Genomic DNA, 22455 nt, shown 5'->3' with positions numbered 1-22455 from the left:
AAGAAAAAAAGAAAAAGAAAGAAAAGAAAGGAAAAAAAAAGGTTGGGGGAAGCAAACAGAAATCAAAAAGAAAAAAAAAAACAAAACACAGGGGAGTATCTTCTGATTCTGTATACTTTAAGTCCCTTGACTTCTCCCTGGAACTTGTCCGTCTAGCTGGTCTTCTGGGGGTGCGGCCTGTTGTGCTGATTTTCAGGTGTTAGTACTTGGGGGAGCTGCTGTGCCCCTGCCTGGTGCAGGGCTCAGTGGGGGTTGTTTACCCCGTGAGGCCGCAGGAGGAACAACCAGCAGTGGCTGAGGCCAGCTCTGCAGCCCTGGAGTCAGCCCCCGCAGTAGCCCCGGAGCTCTCGGTCTGCAGGGTCTGGAGGCTCCGGGCGGGGCCGCTGATCTGCTCAGCTGGGGCAGGAGCGTCCTCGCTGTCCTGCGCCCTCCCGGCCTCTGCCTGTCCCGGGGGAGGCCGGATCCTGGGCTGTGTCCCGGCGCCCTGTGCTCCGGGGCCTGTGCTGGTGGATTCGCGCTTCCGCCCCGCAGCCCCCTCCGCGGAGCCGCCCCCGAGCCCCCCGAGCTGCTCCCGCCCCGCAGCCCCCTCCGCGGAGCCGCCCCCGAGCCCCCCTCGAGCTGCTCCCGCCCCGCAGCCCCCTCCGCGGAGCCGCCCCCGAGCCCCCCCGAGCCGCTCCCGCCCCGCAGCCCCCTCCGCGGAGCCGCCCCCGAGCCCCCCCCCCGAGCCGCTCCCGCCCCGCAGCCCCCTCCGCGGAGCCGCCCCCGAGCCCCCCGAGCTGCTCCCGCCCCGCAGCCCCCTCCGCGGAGCCTCCCCCGAGCCCCCCGAGCTGCTCCGGGTCCCGCCGTGCGCGCTGCAGCCCTTAGGGAGCTCGGCGCACTCTCCCAGGGCGCAGGTGCCTGTTAGTGTCCCCGGGAGCCCGAGGGCATCCCCGCCCTCCTGGGTCCTGCTCCAACTCCCTGCGAGCCCCTTTCCGCCCGGGAAGGTCGGTGCAGCTCCTGCTCCTCCGGGACGGGGCTCTCCTGTCCTGGGGACACTCGCCCCGGCCTCAGCCCGGCTCCTCGCGGGGCCCCTCCCCCTTGGAGGCCTTTGTTTCTTTATTTCTTTTCCCCCCGTCTTCCTACCTGGATAGAAGCGCGAACTCTTCTCACTGTAGCATTCCAGCTGGTCTCTCTTTAAATCTCACGCCGAATTCAGTAGATTTTCAGGATGATTTGAAGGTTATCTAGGTAATTTGGTGGGGACAGGTGACTTGGGGACCCTACTCTTCCGTCATCCCGCCCCTCCTCCCTCCTCATCAATTTTTGATGCCGGTGGAAGTTCTGCCGTTTGCATTGCTGTTGATGGAAGTTCCGTGATTGACACTGCAGTTTGAACACAGCTATGTGGGTTATGAGGCTAATTTGTATTTGTTTGATAAAGGATAGCATATTAAATGATTTTCAAACCGTGTTTCAAGGAAGTGCGGCAGAAGCGGCCTGGAGGGAAACATTAGGGTGGAAAGATATTCATCTCCTCCAAACATAATAGCTTCCCTTTATAGATTTCCTTCCTTCCTTCCTTCCTTCCTTCCTTCCTTCCTTCCTTCCTTCCTTCCTTCATTTCAGCATAAGTTTCCAGGGTTAAAACCAGCTTTAAAATTCTTTATAGACAAGTACAGTAACCAAAAATTCCATGAGATATTATTGAGCATTTATTCACCATGTTTAGACACTCCTTAATATTCTGGAAAAAAAATCTCACTGTATAATATACAGTGAAGAAAGCAAGAAATAAAACTAAATGCAAAATGTTTCCTTTTTTGTATGTATATATATATACACACAGAGACACACATAGACACACACATGGACACAGATATTAAAAAGGACTAGAAAGAAATGCCAAAATATTAATCATCTCTGAGGGTGAGGTAGATATTGTGGTAGATTTTTATTTTGTTTTTTTGCTAAATTTTCTGCAATAAACATGCACTAATTTTACAGTCTGTGAGAATAGAAGTTCTGAAAATTGATCACTTCTTGAAAAACAATATATATTAACAATTATTTCAATAACAATCTTCAGTATTTTTGTTTGAATTTAGTATATATTTTCAAGGAGTCTTCATATAATAAATACTTTTCATGTGGGATGCCTGGGGGGCTCAGTGGTTGAGCATCTGCCTTCAGCTCAGGGCGTGATCCTGGAGTCCGGGGAATGAGTCCAATATCGGACTCCTTGCATGGAGCCTGCTTCTCCCTCTGCCTCTCTCTCTGCCTCTCTCTAGTCTCTCATGAATAAATAAATAAAATCTTAAAAAAGAATGCTTTTCATGTGATTTTAATTTTTAAGGTATCTTTATCAGCCTGTAAACTTCTTAACATTAAATAATATTCTACTAGCAGATTTTCCACATTTCAAAATAAAAATATATGAAAAATATTGAGTGACTTTTCCTATAAATATGGCAGAAAGAAATAAAAATTACTATCTTTGTAGCATAAGTTAATTTAGCAAATGTGTAGCCCTTCTAGTGTCTTATTTACGCTTACCTTATTCTACAAAGAATTCACCATGTAGAGTTTGTATCATCCTCTTGCTATTTTGGTAATCCTTTCAAAATTTTTGCTGCCATTCTTTTTGATTAGACTTTCTGCAAAAGGTTTAACTTTGAAGGAAAAATCAAGCTATTAACTTTGAAAGAATTAGAGAATATGCTATTACTTCAACTTAGATAAAAAAATTTTATTGAACACTGCCTTCTTGGAAATATAACCCTTGTTTTAAAAATAGAAAGAGGGTTCATAATTTTGTTTAGTAAGAAAACTCCTCAAAAGAATATAATTCAGTGTCTTGAAAAAATAAATCTACTTAAAGGAATACTTAAAACAGCTGCATCTTCTTTGATACCAAGACAATGACTGAAGAGAATATTCTTTACAAAAGCCCTGCTCTATCCAAAAGAGTAATCATGTCCATTTGCCAACATTAAGCTAGATGACCAGAATGAGTCACCATAGTCGTAGAACAAATGGCAAGGGACATACCAGAGATAGCTAAACCTGCATATCTCCTCAACAAGCCTCACTTTTAGGAACACAAAGATCTTCATTAAAGGAAAAAGTTAGTGGCTGAAATATGAAGAAATTTTATTTCTACCTTTTCTATTCAAAATATTACATGTAATATTGGGTATGCCAGGTAAGGATCAGAAGATGTCAGCTCCATCTTTACAGTTATAGAAAATATAACCACTTGAATATTTTTATGACATTACATTTCAAATGGCAGAGAAACAAATTAAACTCTATATCTATTTTTATATTCCTTAGAAGTATACTAAGTTCAGTCAAAATAATTCAGCTATTTTGAGCATAATGTCATAATGAATGTCATTGAGTTGAAATATATTACTGTGTGTATGTGTTCACACATTTGTGTGCATATGTGATACATATGACAAGTCAGAGATAATTAAATCTTAGTTGACATATAGATAATATTTGGAAATTTAGACATCATAGAGGAATTTTTTCCAAACCTAAGTTTAAGAATAGAAGGGTTTAGTGTCTCATAATGAAGCATAGCATGAAACTAGTAACACCGAAGGGATTTCATGTGATGCCAGCTATAAGCATCACACTGATCCAAACAGCTGGAAGTGCAGGAGTCTGATGAATACTGATTTATAGTTATTTTGTTACCAATTGCAAGCTACAGGGCTGAATAACTAAGGTAACACATTTAACAAAAGCATTTTATAGTTTTATAAGGGTTAGACTTTGGATTCCATGCAGCCACATGGTTGTAATATGTTTCTTTAACTATGTACATAAAAGACTTCTGTTAGTGACTATGACAAGCAGGCTACAAACTTCAAATCATTAGAGTTTTGAAATAGTTGCTGCTCCATATATATTTGCTGAATAAATCCTAGGTAATAAGTCCTAGGTAAATAGGTGATAATTTAAACAATTTCTAGTATTTTAGGTCTGTTTATATCTTCCTTACTTGAATTCTTTCTTCTCTTCATTTTTAACTTGTTAATTAAAATGAATTTATATTTCATCTTTTTCTACTAGTTAAGCAGCTTTTAACATCCTAAAGACATATGTTTGTGAAAATGCATGGTAGCACTGCTTTTCTTCTTAATGCCTTATATTATATTACGCTCCATTTAGAGTTTGCAAATCAATTTTTGTGCTTTGATTTTAACAACAATTCTATCGATACAAGCAGGTGGTATATTGGAAGCTCTATTTTTCAGGAGAGGATACAAATTCAGAAATGTTAAGTGACCTGTCCAATCTTATGAAACTAGAGAGAAACTTTCATTAGAACTAAGGCCTGCTAACTCTCAACTAACTTTTTTTTCTAATATCAATGTTAAGTCAGCATTTCTATAAATTCAATTATGATATTTCTTTATATTGTATAAGATCCATAAATATCCAGAAGTGAACATAATTTGGATGAAAAACAGTAGACTTTTATATTCAGTAATTTCACACATAAATAGAAAACAGGGATAGTTATGCAGGGGTTTCTTAAACCAAAAATGAAACGTCTTTAGCCATTGATTTTTCTTTAAATTGAAAATTCATTTATTTACCATGGTGAGCACTTCCTTTCTATGTGCTAGACAGTCTGCTAGAATCGAGACACATGTGGACACACACACTGAATGTATCATACAATTCTGCTGCTCCCTTACTTCAGAAGCTGATCTGTTACCACATTAGCAAGAGGCAAATGGGCGGGAGTGGAACTGAGCATCAGAGGAACCTGATGATGAAGAAAGGACTAGAAAGGAGATCTAGTATAGTAAGCCAGCCTGCTCTCCATGTGGTGCTATACTCTTTGCTCAGGAAAACCATCAACAACATCAGACAATTCAGGTTGAAGTGACAGATGTGTTGGAAGGTGATAACTGAATCAGCACAGAGAATCGGTCATATTCACATAGACCTTGGCAGGCATTCACTAGTGGGGACTAAGTGAGAAAGTACGTAACCCAGGCAGCCCAGCATCTGACCTTGTAAATAGTCACTGAGTGTTAGTCTTGTGCTCTCCAATTCAATGGGGAAAACAAGATGCATCATATATAATGACATTAACAATTAGGACATGAAAATATCCTAAGGGTGATGTAAAAGTGAACTATAAAACACCAGAGAGAGACATTTTGGTTGGAACGATCAGGAAGGGCTTTGTAGAGGATGCGGCATTTCAGCTAAACCTTACAATTTCAGCAGGCCTTATCGTGGAGCATACTTTACCCCGGACTACTTGAGCAAGTCAATTCACTTTGATTTCACTTTTCTCCTGGGCAAAATGAAGGACTTTGATCATGTGGGACTCAGGACAGAAATGGATTTAGGGTCTTGTAGTGTTATCAGTAGTATAACAAAAGTGGTCCAAGGATTACTGAGTCTGAAAATTCAGTAGATACAGCGGAAAATTTTGATGCCTAAAGCAATTAACCTTATATCAAATGAATAGAATTCATAAACAAGACAACAAGCAGAAAATGCATGGATCAACCAAAGTTTTGCAAATGGGCACTTGGATGCCTTTTATAAAACAGGAGGAAAAGTGAAATAAAAGCCTTAAGGAAAAGGTAATTATTTATATTACATTATTATTATAAATCAACCTCCCAAATCTTAATACACTGTGTGCCTCACTTTTTTTGTATAGCTGTATTGATATATCACTGAAATCTATTTTAAGAACAGATGAATGAGCTTTAACAAACATATAGTTATGTAACTACTATCACAATACACATTTCCATTACCCCTTAAAAGTTCCTTACCCTACTCCCCAACTCAGACCCAGGCAAACACTGATAAACTTTCTATCCACTAGAGTTTTGCCTTTTCTAAATGGTCATAAAAAGGGCATCATACAGAAAATACTTCTTTTGGTGGGTTCTTTCCCTTGACACAATATTTCTGAGATTCATCCATGTTATTGCATGTATCAGTACTTTGTACCATTTTATTGCTGGGTACTATTCCATTGTATAGATATACCATTATTTGTTCATCCATTTACCAGTTGTTGAATATTTAGGTTTTCTTGTCCAGTTATTATGAGTAATGCTGTTATGAACATTCATGTAGAAGTTTTTGTGTAAATATATGGTTTAAGTTCTCTTGGTAGGTGCCTAGGAGTAAAATTGCTGGGTTTTATGATAAATGTCTGAATTTTTTAAAAAACTGCCAAACTCTTTTCCAAATCAACATTACCATTTTACATTTTTACCCGCAATATATGAAAGTTCCAGTTGTTCCACCCCTACCAACACTTGATAGTCTATTTAAGTTTAACCATTGCAGTGGATGTGTTTAAATATGGATTTCTCTAATAACTAATGATATTGATCATCTTTTCTGATGCTTACTGTTCTTTTGTATCTTTCTTTAAAAAAGATCTTATTTATTTATTAGAGACAAACACAGAGAGAGAGAGAGAGACAGAGACATAGGCAGAGGGAGAAGCAGGGAGCCTGATGTGGGACTCGATCCCGGCTCTCCAGGATCATGCTGTGGGCTGAAGGCGGTGCTAAACCACTAAGCCACCAGGGCTGCCCCCCTTTTGTATCTTCTTTGGTGAAATGTCTACTCACACTTATTGTCAATTTTAAAAAATTGAGTTGTTTGCTTATTATGACTTATAAAATTCTTTTTTAAGGTTTTATTTATTTATTTCAGAGAGAGATTGTGTGAATGAGTTGGGGGAGGGACAGAGGAAGAAAGAGAATCTCAAGCCAACTATGCACTAAGCACATAGCCTGACTTAAGGCTTGATATCATGACCCTGAGATCATGACCTGAGCTGAAACCAAGAGTCGAAGGCTCAACCAACTCAGTCACCCCAAGTTATAAAATTCTTTATATGCTAAGGATACAAGTTTTTTGTAAGATACACATTATGCAAATACTTTCCTTCAATCTGTGGGTTACCTTTTCATTTTCTGAACTGTCTTTAAATGGCTAAAATACATAGATTTTAAGAAGTACAATTTTCACTTTTTGGTATGTCTGTCTTGTATATGTGTGTGTCCTACTTAAGAAATCTTTGCCTAACCCAGGGTTACAAGGGCTTTCTCTTATGTTTCTTCTTTTTCTTTTTTAAAAGATTTTATTTATTTATTTTAGAGAGAGAGAGAGAGCACAAGCAGGAGGGCAGAGAGAGAGAGGGAGAGAGAATCTCAAGCAGACTCTTGCACTGAGTATGGAGCCCCACTTGGGGCTCCATGTCATAACCCTGAGATCACAACCTGAGTAGAAACAAAGAGTTGGATGTTGAACTGAATGTGCCCTCTGGGTTCCTATGTTCTCTCTCTCTCTCTTTTTTTTAAAGGTTTTAATTATCTATTTGAGAGAGAGAGAGAGAGAACACGTGCACAAGTTGGGGGGGAGGAGCAGAGGGCAAGGGAGAAGCAGACTCTCTTCTGAGCAGGGGCCCTGATATGGGCTCTCTCCTAAGCTGCTGAGATCATGACCTGAGCCAAAGGCAGATGCTTAACTGACTGAGCCACCCAGGCGCCCCCCTTTCCCATGTTTTCTTTTAAGAGGTTTGTAGTTTAGTTTTTTTTTTTTTTTATCCGTTGTGAGTTAATTTTAGGTAGGAGTTGAGGTTCATTTTTTTCCACACTGATTTCCAGTTGTTAACATTTGTTGAAAAGATTTATTGTCCTCCCGTTGAAATCCTTGGCAACTATGTTGAAATTCAATTGACCACATGAGTTGATTTCTAGGTCTGTTTCTGGACTCTACTCTGTTCTATGAATCTACATGTCAATCCTTATGCCAATACCACACATTTTCCTTATTACTGTTGACTTTATAGTGAATCATTATGGCAGGCAGTGTGAGTTCTCCGATTTTCTTCCTTTTTAAAGGTGTTTTGACTATTCTAGATACTCTCCTTTTTCATATAAATTTCCTTTTTAAAAAATAAATGTTAAAATCATCTGGTAAATTTCTACAAGAGAAGCCAAACAAGATTAAAAGTTGAAACTAGGCATCAACCTGGGGATGATGCTTCCTAGTTTTAAGTAATAATGAGTTTTTTAAAAATTCAAATCTTACATTAGAAATTGCCTGACTTACATTGTGGGTTTCTCTTTCTCTCAGTAGCTCCCACCCAGTTATCTTTATCCCCCTTTATTTCTCAAAGCTGAAAAGGTATTTTGATAGAAAAGCTTAAGCACATTTGCTCAGAATTGGAAAAGGTCAATCTAAAGGCATTAAGTGTCATAAACAAGATATTGCACTTACCTGGTGGCAGCACTTTGATTTCTGATTCATAAATTCTTACATAATGGTCACACAATAAACAAAAGTTTTCCTGAATATCATCATTTTATTGACACTGAATTTTGAATTTATGTTTTCTCCTAGGAAATCAAGACATTTGTGCTTAATTCCAACATTTGTGTAAGAATTTAATATTTTTAGTATGTTAGCTTCATCCTTGTCTTCATCTTACTATCCTACTGTCTCTTGCCCTAATTTTATTTTTCTGTTTCTTTCAGTCCATTGTACACATTTATTTTTATAAAGTGTCTATTTATAATGATACTGTATGTATAGTGTACATGTGAATATTATATATGCCTATATAATTAAATTCCATTTCTTCATTACAAATCAGTGGGATAATAGTTATGTCCATTTTATAAGTAATACTAAAGCCTAGACCTTGCCGTATGTTTCTTGTGAACTAATTAGTTGCTAGAAGGTAACAAATTTTAATTTCAGTAACAGTAAATATTTAATAGAAATAGCCTTAGCTTAGTTTTTCAATTTGAGAAACTCCTTCAGGAAAGATGAAGTGTCAATTTATAATGACACTCAGCAGACCACTGGTGGTTTTTCGCCTGCCATCCCATCTCCGCCTCCCACCTCTCTGGTTGTGGAGCTTTGAAACCACTGCTTCATCACTGCCATAAGCTCCTCTTCAGCACACACTGTCTCCACCTGCCTCATTGTAGCTCTCCAGCTCCCTAGCAGCCCAGGATGGTAGAGGGTGTGATTCTTCCAAATCTTACAGACTTCATTCTCAAAGGGCAAGATTGGAATCCTGCTCCTCATTGCATCTCCCGCACCCTTATCCACCAACCTCTAATAGAGAGTAATCCTACTTCTTTGAGGCTTCTGTCATTTGTCCTCTATGACCTCTTATTTTTTTATTTTTTATTTTTTGTCATTGTCATCTATCACTTGGCCACTATCCTCTGTTTATCAAAAACTTTGGCACCAGACAAACCATGAGAGACTCCTAACTCTGGGAAACAAAGCGTTTCAGAAGGGAGGGAGAGAAGGGATGACTGGGTGACGGGCATTAAAGAGGGCACTTGATGGAATGAGCACTGGGTGTTATACTATATGTTGGCAAATTGAATTTAAATAAAAAATTTAAAAAACAAAAAACAAAAAACTTTGGCACCAGATTCCCAATCTTCTTTCTGCTTCAAGGCTTGTCATCACAGGTGGATTCAATATCCGCAGTGCAGTGTTTTTTCAACACTCTGGCCTCTCATTTCCTGTCCCTCCTTATCTCTTATGGCTCAGCTCAGCTACCTCTTCCCACAGTCACACTCTGGATCTTTTAATCAACAAAATTCTTGATTTTCCAAATTTTTGACTTACACATTGAACACTCTCACCACCACCTTGCACTTTTCTGGCTTGCTTCCTTAACTACTTCCATCTTGACAAAGATCTCAGCACTTCGAACCCTCCAATGAGGGACCAGTCCCCATTTCCATATCTTTCCTTTTATGTTTAATTTTCTTCCTATTCAGTTTATTTTCCATGGTCTATAATTTTAAGAACAGTTTTTTCAATGTCATAAACTGTCTTGTTTCTTTGTCTTATTTCTTCTATCTGGCAAAAAGCCCTTCTGGTGTGACCCTCTTTATCTGGACAATGGAACAATTGCAGGGGAAAAAATAAATCACAAGACAGACTATATCAGTACCACCAGAAACTTATGATCACAGCTTCAACCGGGTTATCAGGATGGCCCTGAAATCCTAGTGTGTTTCTGTAGGTAACTTGCTCTCTTATTTGCTTAGCTATTTCACATTTTCTCTAATTTCCTAAATTCCTTAGACTTTTATTCCATCTTCCCTTTCAGCCCAGATTAAGTAAAAACAATCAACTCCCTGTTGCCTCTACCAACTCCCACCTCTCTTTCCTCATTCTTACCTGATGGATCTGAGGAGAGTCCTCATTTCTGGTCTTGTCTAGTTTTCCATCAATGCCCCAGAATCCTTTTCTTTTGCCTTTCAAGCCTTACAGAATGCATTCTCCTTCCTCCCCACTGTACTTCAACCTCTGTGCTCTTAATGAGGCTTTCCTATCAGCATTTCAGTTTGATCAAATCTTTCTCAGCTTAAAAAATATCTTTCCCGCAACTAGATGGCACATTTTTAAAAAAGATCTTATTTATGAGAGAGAGACAGAGACAGAGAGAGAGAGAGAGAGAGAGAGAGAGAGCACAAACCAGGAGGGGGCGGCAGAGGGAGAGGAAGAAGCAGTCTCTCACCTGAGCAGGGAGCCTGACGTGGGGCTTGATTCCAGGGCCCTGGGATCATGACCTGAACGGAAGGCAGATGCTTACTTGACTGAGCCACCTGGGCACCCCCATATGGCACATTTTAACATCAGCATTCTCAGTATCATTAACAGTTGTTCCTACCAGTAAAACCTAGCAAATATTTTGAGCTTCAGCCTCATCAACTTTACTTTTCCCATATAGTGGAATCTAATCGCATTTTAAAAATATTTTCAAGGGGCGCCTAGGTGGCTCAGTCGGGTAAGCATCTGCCTTTGGCTCAAGTCATGATCCCGGGGTCCTGGGATGTAGCCCCACATTGGACTCCCTGCTCAGTTGGGAACCTGCTTCTCCCTCTCCCCCACCTATGCTCATGCTCTCTCTCTCTCTCTCAAATAAATAAAATCTTAAAAAAGTTTTTTTCAGATTAACTAACACCTTACTGCCAGCAGGTGGCTCTGTGTCAGAAAGGGAAAAAAGATGTTGAGTTCGTAAGTTCTTTATATATTTTGGATGCTAACCCTTTATCAAATATGTCATTTGCAAATAATACAATTCAAATGGGCAGAATACAAGAATAGACATTTTTTCAAAGAAGACATACACATACATGAAAAGATGCTTGATATCACTGATCATTAGGGAAAGAGAAATCAAAACTATGATATCACCTCACACCTGTCAGAATGGCTAAAGCTGGGATGCCTAGGTGGCTCAGCGGTTGAGCGCCTGCCTTCGGCCCAGGGCGTGATCCTGGAGACCTGGGATCGAGTCCCACATCGGGCTCCCTGCATGGAGCCTGCTTCTCCCTCTGCCTGTGTCTCTGCCTCTCTATCTCTCTGTGTCTCTCATGAATATATAAATAAAATCTTAAAAAAAATAAAGAGAATGGCTAAAGTCAACAACAAAGGAAACAACAGGTGTTGGTGAGGATGTGGAGAAAGGAGAACTCTCTTACACTCTTGGTAAGATGCAAACTGGTGCAGCCATGGTAGAAAACAGTATGGAGTTTCTTCAGAAAGTTAAAAATAGAACTACCCTACAATCCAGCAATTGAATTACAGATATTTACTCAAAGAATACAAAAATACTAATTCAAAGGAATACATGCACCCCAGTGTTTATAGCAACATTATCTACGATAACCAAATTATGGAAATAGCCCAAGTATCCATGGACTGATGAATGGATAAAGAAGATGTGACCTATAGCTATATATCTATGTCTATGTCTATATCTACATCTTTATCTATAATGAAATATTGCTCAGCCATCAAAAAGAATGGAAGTTTACCATTTTCAATGATGTGGATAGAGCTAGATGGTATAATGCTTAGTGAAATAAATCAGTCAGAAAAAGACACATACCTTATTATTTCACTTATATGTGGTTAAATAGGTGTTGGGGACTAAGGAGGGCACTTGTGATGAGCACTGCCTGATGTATGGAAGTGTTGCATCACTGTATTGTACATCTGAAACTCATACTACATTGTATGTTAACTAACTTGAATTTACTTTTACTTTTTAAATATTTTACTTATTATTCATGAGAGACACACAGAAAGAGTCAGAGACATAGGCAGAGGGAGAAGCAGGCTCCCTGCGGGGAGCCCGATGCAGGACTCAATGCCAGGACACCTTAATAGTTACCATTTGAAAGCCATTTACTATCCAGAGAAGAAGAGGATACAGTAGAAGGAACAAATAAGTAAAACGCTAAAACATAACAATTCTTTCAAGGTGATTTCACAAGAGTTAAGACTTATAATAAGAAGTGGGTTTTTTTTTTTTACATTTTGCGTTTTACTTTATTTATTTATTAATATAGCCAAAAAAGATAATACAGTAGGACATTAAAATGAACTATTATCTTACATTGATTTTCTGGGGCTAGGGCAGAAAGACTTTGACTATCACCCATATGCCCAATAAATATATACATTATAAAATATTAATAAAGCAAACATCTATGCACATTATGTATCCAAATAAATAGAACATTATCTAGCACTTGGTAGCTGTGTAAACAAATTTCCCTTTTTTTCTCACAGGTAACACTGTTCTGATGTTTATAATTTTTTGTCATTTCCTTTCTTGTCACTATAGTTTTGCTACATATATATTATCCCTAAATATATATTGTTTAGTTTTCATGTAAATGATACCTATGTGCATTCTTCTGTCACTTACTTTATCATCATTTATATTTGTGAGGTTCATCCATTCTGAGATACGCATACCGTTGTAGAATATGCCATGATATATTATCGAGTTGTCACATTTGATTAATAAAGAACTTGGACCAACTGAGTGCAACCAAGGGAAAGGAGAATGTAAAATGGATACTGGAAGAAGAAGCTATACATTTGGGTCTTTGATCAGTTGCAGAAATGGAGAGTATAGTATTCACATTTCGTCTCATCTTACCATGGATGTATTATGTGTATATAGAACTAAGTACATTTTTTCCTGCCTTCCATTCTTCCTTCCCTGTGCTGTTTTATATGGCATGAATGATAGTGACTAATTTTACAAATCTGGTACAGGATATCAATATGTGATTATGAGTGAAACTAGGGGAGGAGAATGTCCGAAACTGCTAAGGGTATGAGATTTACCCTACTTGCAGGTTAACCTTCTAGAGTTTCGTGGATACTCTCAACACTCGTGGGACAGCAGTGAAGGACAGTTTACCATCACATCATAGCAGTAGCTAGAAAAATCAGCATTTGGTGTGTGTGTTTGTTTTCTGAGCCTCAGTTCTAAGGGAAACCCAAAGAGGACCAGATGACATCTGTATGTGCAATGCATTGTTCCAGGAAAGGAATCTGAATCTTTTATAATGAGAAGAAAGCATGACTTCTCTTTGCTCCAGAAGAGAGAGAGAGTTATTTATTTATTTATTTATTTATTTATTTATTTATTTATTTATTTTTAAGATTTTATTTATTCATAGAAACACACACAGAGACAGAGAGAGAGAGAGAGGCGCAGAGACACAGGCAGAGGGAGAAGCAGGCTCCATGCGGGGAGCCCGACGTGGGACTCGATTCCGTGACTCCAGGATCATGCCCTGAGCCTAAGGCAGGCACTGAACCACTGAGCCACCCAGGGATCCCCGGTTGTTCACTATTATAAACATTCTTGAACAGATGGGCATTTAGAGATTAGAGACATTGTGCTACAGTCTAACCCCTATCTGTGGCATATGGCACAGGTATATATGTACCCCTGAAGAAGTATTATTAAGGTGTATGTGGTTATCTATATTCACTAAGAGCCTCTTGCCCCCTTAAGACATCAAAACACTTTATTTTAATGATGTCACTGTTAATAAAAAATGTAGCTCAGAATTATATGTTGCATTGGTTGTTGTGTCTCTTTAGTCTCTTTTGATCTGGAACTACTCTCAATATTTCCTTGATGTTCATGACTTTGACACTTTTGGATATTATGGTCAGTTATTTTGTAGGATATCCCATATGAAACATATTTTCTTGTGATTAAATTCAGTTATCTCTGGCAGGATTATGACAGAAGTGATGCAGTGGTCTGATTGGGAGAGAATAGAAGAACAAGGAAATGGAAAGACTCAAGGATTCATTTTGTAAAATTTAATTGGTAGAGAATGTGTCCCCTGAGACAAAAAATTCTAGGTAAACTTCCACCCTCAGAGTTTCTGAGATCTAGTTCTGACTTCTCCAGTTACTAACCATGTGATCTTGGGCAAAGTATTAGATTTACATTATGCTTTGGAAAATAGCAACTTCTGAAGTTCTCAAAGACATTAGAAATGTAATAGATATGGAAAGTTCTTACAGCCAATATTAAACATAACATTTTTATAGGCAAAAAATTCCCCATTAATGTCATAAATTATATAAAACTCATTTCTAAAACCAGTAACAACTATAGCCAATATATATATATTGCCTCCTTAGAAAATTTGGAATTGGACTTTTAATGTTTATTAGTTTTTCCTGCGCATACATGCATGAACAGTAAACTTCATACTTAACTTGTTGGTTTACTCAGAGAAGTGCAGAGGTACATAGCTAAATTCCTAAGCCCAGGAACATAAAATAAAGTGTTCTCTTCTCTTCTTTCAAAAGAAAAAGTATTAAATACATGCAAAGTACAGGTAAAACACCATGCATGGTTCTTATAATGCTGTGAATCAGTCTCCAGCCTCTGTTTAGCCAGCAATTGAAGTATTTTAAGCACATAAGAACCGGCTGAGCTAGGGTCTCTTCTAGAGATAGGGCTGTAGCAATATAGTGATTAAAATACCAATGTAAAAATGGTCAGCTCTTATAATATCCCCCCTTGAGTGATGAATATGGCAGTATTTAATTGTCTGGAAGTTCTACAAGGCTAGACTGCTTTTTGAGACCAATAGAAATAAGCAACATGTATTTTTTTAAAAAAATATTTTACTCATCTATTCATGAGAGACACACAGACAGAGGCAGAGACATAGGCAGAGGGAGAAGCAAGCTTCCGGTGGGGAGCCTGATGCAAGACTCGATCCCAGGACCCTGGGATCATGACCTGAGCCAAAGGCAGACGCTTAACCATGAGCTACCCAGGTGCCCCACGACATATATTTTTTAATGAAGTAGAGGATAATGTTTTGCCTTTCATGGAAAAAGGTATTGATTTGAGTAAAATTCTCAACCATGAAGACATCAGTTTTCAAAAACAGACAAACAACCCAAAACAACTCCACCCCCCAAATACATGGAAATCTACTTGGGTGGAAATATCACATCTGACAATATTACTCAGAAAGACAGAAATTTGAGTTATCACCTATTCTCTGCAACTCTACATGTACTTATCATTGGCAGATGGTAAAGCACTTTATGTTCTTAGGAGATATCCAAGGAGGGAGATTCTATAGCCTCTCAGGAACTTGTTCAGTTCTTTACAACCTTTGCTGTCAGGAAACTATTCTTCATATTTAACCTAAATCCCACAAGCCAAAGTTTAGACCCGTTTCCTTTGGTTCAGTCCTCAGTGGAGACAGAGAACAGCTGGTCACCATCTGCATAATATTTCTTTATAAATGAGAAGGCTGAGGTCATCCCACAGGCTTCTCTTCTACTGGATAATGATCCCATTCATTTAACCTGTCCTCATATTGCCTATTTGCAAACTCTTAATCATTTAAATTCATGCCTGTGAATTCTAAGTTTTTCACGTCATTCATAAATTGTGTATAAGACACTGTAATATTTGTACTAGAATTGAGAGTAATTTCTTTCTTCTGCTACATCTCTGTCTATAATATCTTGGTATCCTATCCACTTTTAAACAATATTATGTGTTTCTAAGATGTCATTATCTGCATTCTCTGTGATTACAATCTTTTTAGCTAAACCACACATTCTTGAATTCAATTACTGTATTTTTTCATCCGTATTTGGATCACTTCAGGAACATGAATCTCTAAATTCCATTTTTTCTGACTCAGAAAAATTATCTTACTGTAGTGGCAAATATCTTCTTATTGTAATTTCTAATTACCTGATTTTAATTTATGTACTCTACATTCCATTAATGTGATTGTCAAATAAAACATGAAAAAACTACATTCAACATGAATTATAAATTCTATAAAACATTTGGCTTCCAGGCCAATGTTACTTTTGAGGACTGTTTTTTCACTAGAAAAATATTTCCATTGACAATAGCATTAGCTATGCAGTCTCTGGTAAAACATACACACACACCCCGACACACACACACATTTTGTTTGGGGTGTTGATTTGCATTCCTGATGCATTGAGTTTGTTCCTTAAGTATCCTTTTCCTTACCTTCTGCAGACGGACCAGAAACAGCTTACTGAGAGCTTGTGCCATTTGGCTGTACTGTATGCTGGCCTATTCTGCAGCATTGTTTTGTTGGAGTGTATTTCACTCCTTTTGTATGTCATCAAACTGTGACTACAACCTCTCTCCAATAATTTTTTTTTCCAATAAATTTTTTAATCACGAAAAGTAGCATGTGCAGAAAGCTCAAGTAGAGTCCAACCAAAAATTCTCTTGGTCTCAGGTTCATAAGTTCAAGCCCCATTTTGAGTGTAGAGATTACTTAAAAATTACTTTAAAAAATATAAATTAAATTTTAAAAAATTAAGAAGAAACTGACTAAAAGAAGGAGCTGACTCTCATGCCAGACTATTTTTCTGAGGTCATGATCTCCATTTCTACAGTGATCCTATTCAAGTCAAGATAAATTATACCTCTTCTAGCCAGTTCTGTCGCTCTGGTCTGCAAAAAGTTGGATTGGGCCCACAGATATTTTTCACAAAACCATGCTGTTTATTATTTTGTTGTTCCTTAAGTATTTGCCAATTGATTTTCTAATGATTAAATATAGTTGTTTGGAGGGAGAGGTTGTTGAACTTTGAAGACTACAATTTCAAGGGGCATTTGGAAGGAAGAGGCATTAAATTCCTAATTTTATAATTTCTGAAGAATCCATTTCTTTTTTAAAAAGATAGGTGCTAAAAAAAAAAAAGATAGGTGCTATATTGGCTCTTATTGATAGAATTATAGTTAACAAACAAATACTAAAGATTGACATTTAAAAAACTAAGGCAGGGGCACCTGGGTGGCTCAGTCAGTTAAGCATCTAACTATTGATTTCAACTCATGTCATGATCTCAGGGGCATGGGACTGAGACCCATGTCAGGCTCCACACTCAGCAGGGAGTCTGCTTGAGATTCTCTCTCCCTCTGCCCCTCCTCCTGAATTCTCTCTCTCTCAAATAAATAAATCTTAAAAAAAAAAAAAAACCTCAAGCAATATGTCAATCCTTAATTTTTGTCTTAAAAAAATATATAACCACATAGTATGAAACTTTCCAGAGTAGTTCTCCATTCTTTTCCCAAAGCAGACATACGAATAATGTTCTATTTTAAGTTGGTCATGAATTAGGCAATAGTTCCTCATTGCTCTAAGTTGCAAAATAGTAGGTATCTTTTAGTGTTCATTCAGAACTACATTTCACAAAATAACTTAAAAGTTTCCAAATTTAGGGGCTCTTGGGTGGCTCAGTCAGTTAGGCATCTGTCTCTTAATCATGACTCAGGTCTTGATCTCAGGGTTGTGAGTTCAAACCACATGTTGGGCTCCACCCTAGGCATGGAGCCTACTTTAAAAAGAAGAAAGTTTCCAAATTTAACACTGTTGAATTTTTAAAAATTGAAACCATTGTTTCATTGAAACCAAGTTAAAATGTTTTCATTCAGACATGTCTCATTTGAATTTATAGTTCCTCTAGGAAATCGGAAATCATTCGTATAAATGGCTTTTTAAACTATTTGCTTGTATAATTTCTAAAGGATTTTTCATTCATTTATTCAACAAATATTTTTGAGCATTTTCTATGGACAGGTGCTATTCCATGTTCTTGGGTTATGTCAGTAAACAAAATAAACTAAGTTCTTGCCTTCAGGAGCTTACAGTCTTGGAACAGATAATAAGCATAATAACCAAATTAAATGGTATACTAGAAGGTGATATGTGCCATGGGGAAAAAAAAGAAGAAAAGAGAGGGGCACCTGGGTGACTCAGTTGGTTAAGCAACTGACTCTTGTTTTTTTTTGTTGTCTTTTTAAAAAAGATTTTATTTGTTTATTCATGAGAAACACAGAGAAGCAGAGACACAGGCAGAAGGAGAGGCAGCACCTTGCAGGGAGCCTGATGCAGGACTTGATACCTGGACTCCAGAATCATGCCCTGAGCCAAAGGCTGATGCTCAATGGCTGAGCCACCCAGGCATCCCCAACGCTTGATTTTGGTTCAGGTCATGATCTTAGGGGCATGGGATTGAGCTCCAGGTCGGACTCTATGCTTAGTGGGGAGTCTGCTTGGGATTCGCTTTCTCTCTCTCTCCCTCTGTCCCTCCCCCTGCAATGCTCTTTCTCTCTCTCTCAAAATAAATAAATAAATAAACCTTTTTTTTTTTAGAAAAAAGTAGAAGAGGAAAACGGAGGTCAGAAATGAAGAGGTAGGAGGAATAGACTGGGAAGTTTGTAGCATTAATAAGATTTGAGCAATACCTTAAAAGAGGAGAGAAGTTGGCCAAGTGGGGGGGAAAGGATTTCACAGGGGACATGTGCAAGGCCCTATTAGGGGAGCTTGCCAGGCATGTTCAAGGGTGCCAATGTTGATGGTAAGGAATGGGTATGTGAATTTAGAGAGGCAATGGGAGGTCAGCTCCTGAAGGGAACTGGCAGCCATTGTAAGGAGTATAAGATGATCTGAAATACATTTTTTAAGGGTCATTCTAGGTTGCTTTGTTGAGAATAAACTATAAATAAGGTAGGAGTAGAGAGATCTCTAAAGAGGCTATTGAATAATTCAAGTAAGAAATGATGGTGTCTTGGAACAGGCTAGGAAGAAGTGACCTAGTTATGGATTTTTTTGAAGGTCAATCAAAACTTAAAGACTTCTAGATGCTCTAGATATGCAACATGTGAGAAAGAAAGGAGTAAAGGATAACTCAGGGCTTTTGATGTAAATAAATATATGTATAAAACACAAAACCTGTAGATAAGCTTGAAGTTCAGGAGAATGGACTATGATGAAAATACATATTTGAGAGTCATGCTCAATATGGACAATGTTATTTAAGGAGTAGGATGAGATCACAAAAAGAATGAATATTGAGAACAGTAGAGGATCAAGGAGTGAGCCTGTGGTAGACCAACATTCTGAGGTTGGGTAAAGAGGAAGAAGGAGAGACTTGTGAGGGAGGAGGAACATCAAGAATGAAAATTTTTAGATTGGAAGGGGAAGGGTGTGGGGGGATGGGCAAACAGATGAAAGGGAGTGGGAGTTACAGGCTTCCAGTTACAGAATGAATAAGTCACAGGAATAAAAAGCACAGCATACGATATACAGCCAGTGATACTGTACTGTAATAGGGTTGTATGATGACAAATGGTAGCTACACTGTGGTGAACACAGTTGTAGGTATGAAGTTGAATCACTATGTGGTACACCTGAAACTAATGTAACAGTGTATGTCAACTATACTCAAACAAAATTTGGTTTTAAATAAAAGACTACAGCCCAAGAGGAAAAAAAAAAACTTTGAAAGAAAAGTTACTTTTTTTTTTGTATAAAAAGGAATGAAAGTTTTTACATAAAAATATCAAGGAGTCAACTATATTAAACTCTGCTGATCAAGTACGATGAAGAGGGAGTGATCATTGGACTTGGTAACTGTGAAAGTCATTAATGAATCTTATAAAAAACTTTGGTAATAATAGGTGAAAGCCTAATTTTGTAGCCATTAATGGACTAAGAAGAGAATGGGAGAAAGGAATCAGGGATATATTGTCAATACTTACAAGCAATTATTTTGAAAAGTTTCTTTAGAAATGAGGGGGGATAAGAATGGTAGTTTTCAAAGTAAGTCTGGTTAAAAGAAGATATTTTATTTATTTATTTATTTATTTACTTACTTACTTACTTATTTAGTAAGCTCCACACTAGGCACGGAGCCTAATGCAGGGCTTAAACTCACGATCCTGAGATCAAGACCTGAGTTGAGATCAAGAGTTGGATTCTTAGCTGACTGGACCATCCAGGTGTCCCAAGAGAGTATTTTAAGATAGGAAAAATAATAGAATATTTGGACACTGATAGGAAATATTTGGTAGAGAATGAAAAATTGGGGACATGGGAAGGAGTGGAATTGTTCTCAGTTCTTGAGTAGGGAGAGTTAGGATGGGATCTATGCCCAAGTGGAGGAATGGACTTTCTACCTAAGCATGATAGTGATACTAATAAAGCAGAGTATGTGGTTACATTTATTGGTGAGTGGATACCTGTGGGGATTGGAGACTATAGAATCACTGCAGTTATTGGAAATGACAAGGTGTATTCCATGATCCTAGAAGTTAATGGTGGAGGTAGGGTCAAGTACAAGATCACTTGAGAAGAGTTTAAACAACAACAACTGAATTTGCTTTTTGGATGAAATGAAGTGCTGTCACCTTTAGCATGCATTACTGATACTCTCTGCTCTCATTGCCCTCTTCCTCAGATGAAAAGTATTTTTGTTTCCTATAATTTAGAAGAGAGAAAAGAAATGGCTATTAAACTAAAATAGTCGTCATGCTTCCTATGCCTACTCTACAATATATCTAAATTAAGAATATTTCAACATGGGCAAAATCACTCCATTTCTAGCACCATGTACAGAATGATATATAAGATAGGGAAAGATATAAAGTTCTACTGTGGATTTATGATGGCTTGTTTAAGTGAGGCTTCACAGACAGCAAATACTTTGAGTTTTTTTCCTGTATTTGGCACCCTCGGAGATTTTCACACCTTGGCACAAGGTACATAGTCAAATTTGGATGGCTGGACTGTTCACTTTTATACAGTGATAGGGAAGGTGGGAGAGGAAAATTGGCATGACTCCTTGAGGCAGATCAGTTTTAAGGAAAAGTGCATATGAAAGTTGAGAGTAAGGAAATTGATTCATTTAAAACTTTCCACATTGACATTCCCCATGAAAAGTCTTTGCATGTCCTAGTTTGCAGACTACTGACATAGATAGTTGGAAATTAAAACAATCTGGTTCACTAATAGTTTTTAAAAAATTTATCACAGCTCAACATATTCCAGAGGAATATTTAGTTCAATTAAAGCAGTAGGTAAACAAAACAGAAACAATTTGGAACTCTCCAGAAAGGAAGGGGCATTCTTTTTCTAAAGGAAAAACTGTATTTTGATTTAGAGAACATTTCCATCTGGTGTCCATTCTTGAACTTTTATAACATTGTATAGCACTTGACTAGCTGGGATAGATGAACCAGGGTTGGCAATAAATCCATTTCTCAGAGCAGGACAGACCCAAGGAAGCCCATCCCAACTATAGCAGTTGATAACACAGATTTAGTCTTGCAGGAAAGCATGTATCCAGGGATTTCAATAGTCTTAAAATATAGGTCAAACAAACACCAACATGGTATCCCAACAGGTTGATGGAACCTATGACAGAGATTGAAGCAAGGCTATTTAGAATCCGAGTTGTACAGATACTTGCCATTAGGGGAAGAAGCTTATCCATGGATACCAGAGCCTCCAGTTAAGAAAACCAACAATTTGTAACTTGACTGAGAACTTACCTCTGTAGCTATCACCAAGATCTGTCATTCTATAAATGAAAAGGGTGACAACTCTCATTGATAAATGGGGAACCTCTAGTGGAGACTATTTGCTTCAATTAAGACAGAAATTTCTGGAATCTCTGCTCTCAGCCAGACCAACCCTTCTGGTTATGTTCTGGTAATGAGCCTAATGCACATTGCATTTGAAAGTAACTTATGGGGGACAGAGAGTGGGAAGAGTCAGTTGTTCAACACCACTTTGACATTTTAGCACTTTTAAGAGCATCTGCATAAACCTGAAAATTATTAATACATATATTTGCAAGACATTTTATTTATAAAGCTAGTGTAAAATGTGCATATAGACTCCATATTTTCAAAACCTCCAATGGTCATATGTGCGAGACATCAAAAGTCATTGTGCTAATTCAGTTCCTTCCCATCTTTTTGTATGGTGTTGCTTCAAGGAAGCCTCATCCCCCAATAGTCGTCTTGAAGCATGTCATCTATAGTCAAAATTCTACAATGGTTCCTGGGACAATTACAAGGAAACCATCTCTACATGTCCTGAAATGTGGTTGTGAGGCATGGCTTCCTTATAAACTCGATCTGAACTTTCTGTTTCCGAAAAGGACAACATGAAATTGATGAAAACATAATTCAATTGAAATTTTAAGGATCTGTACATTAGAAAGTGTTTTGTCAAGAGTTAGAAAGAAAATTTTTAAAAAGTTAGAAAGAAAATGATAAAGATT

The sequence above is a fragment of the Canis lupus genome, chromosome 32 (assembly GCF_003254725.2).
Source record: "Canis lupus dingo isolate Sandy chromosome 32, ASM325472v2, whole genome shotgun sequence".
NCBI classification, from domain to species: Eukaryota; Metazoa; Chordata; class Mammalia; order Carnivora; family Canidae; genus Canis; species Canis lupus.
Note: the sequence above shows the minus strand (reverse complement) of the source record.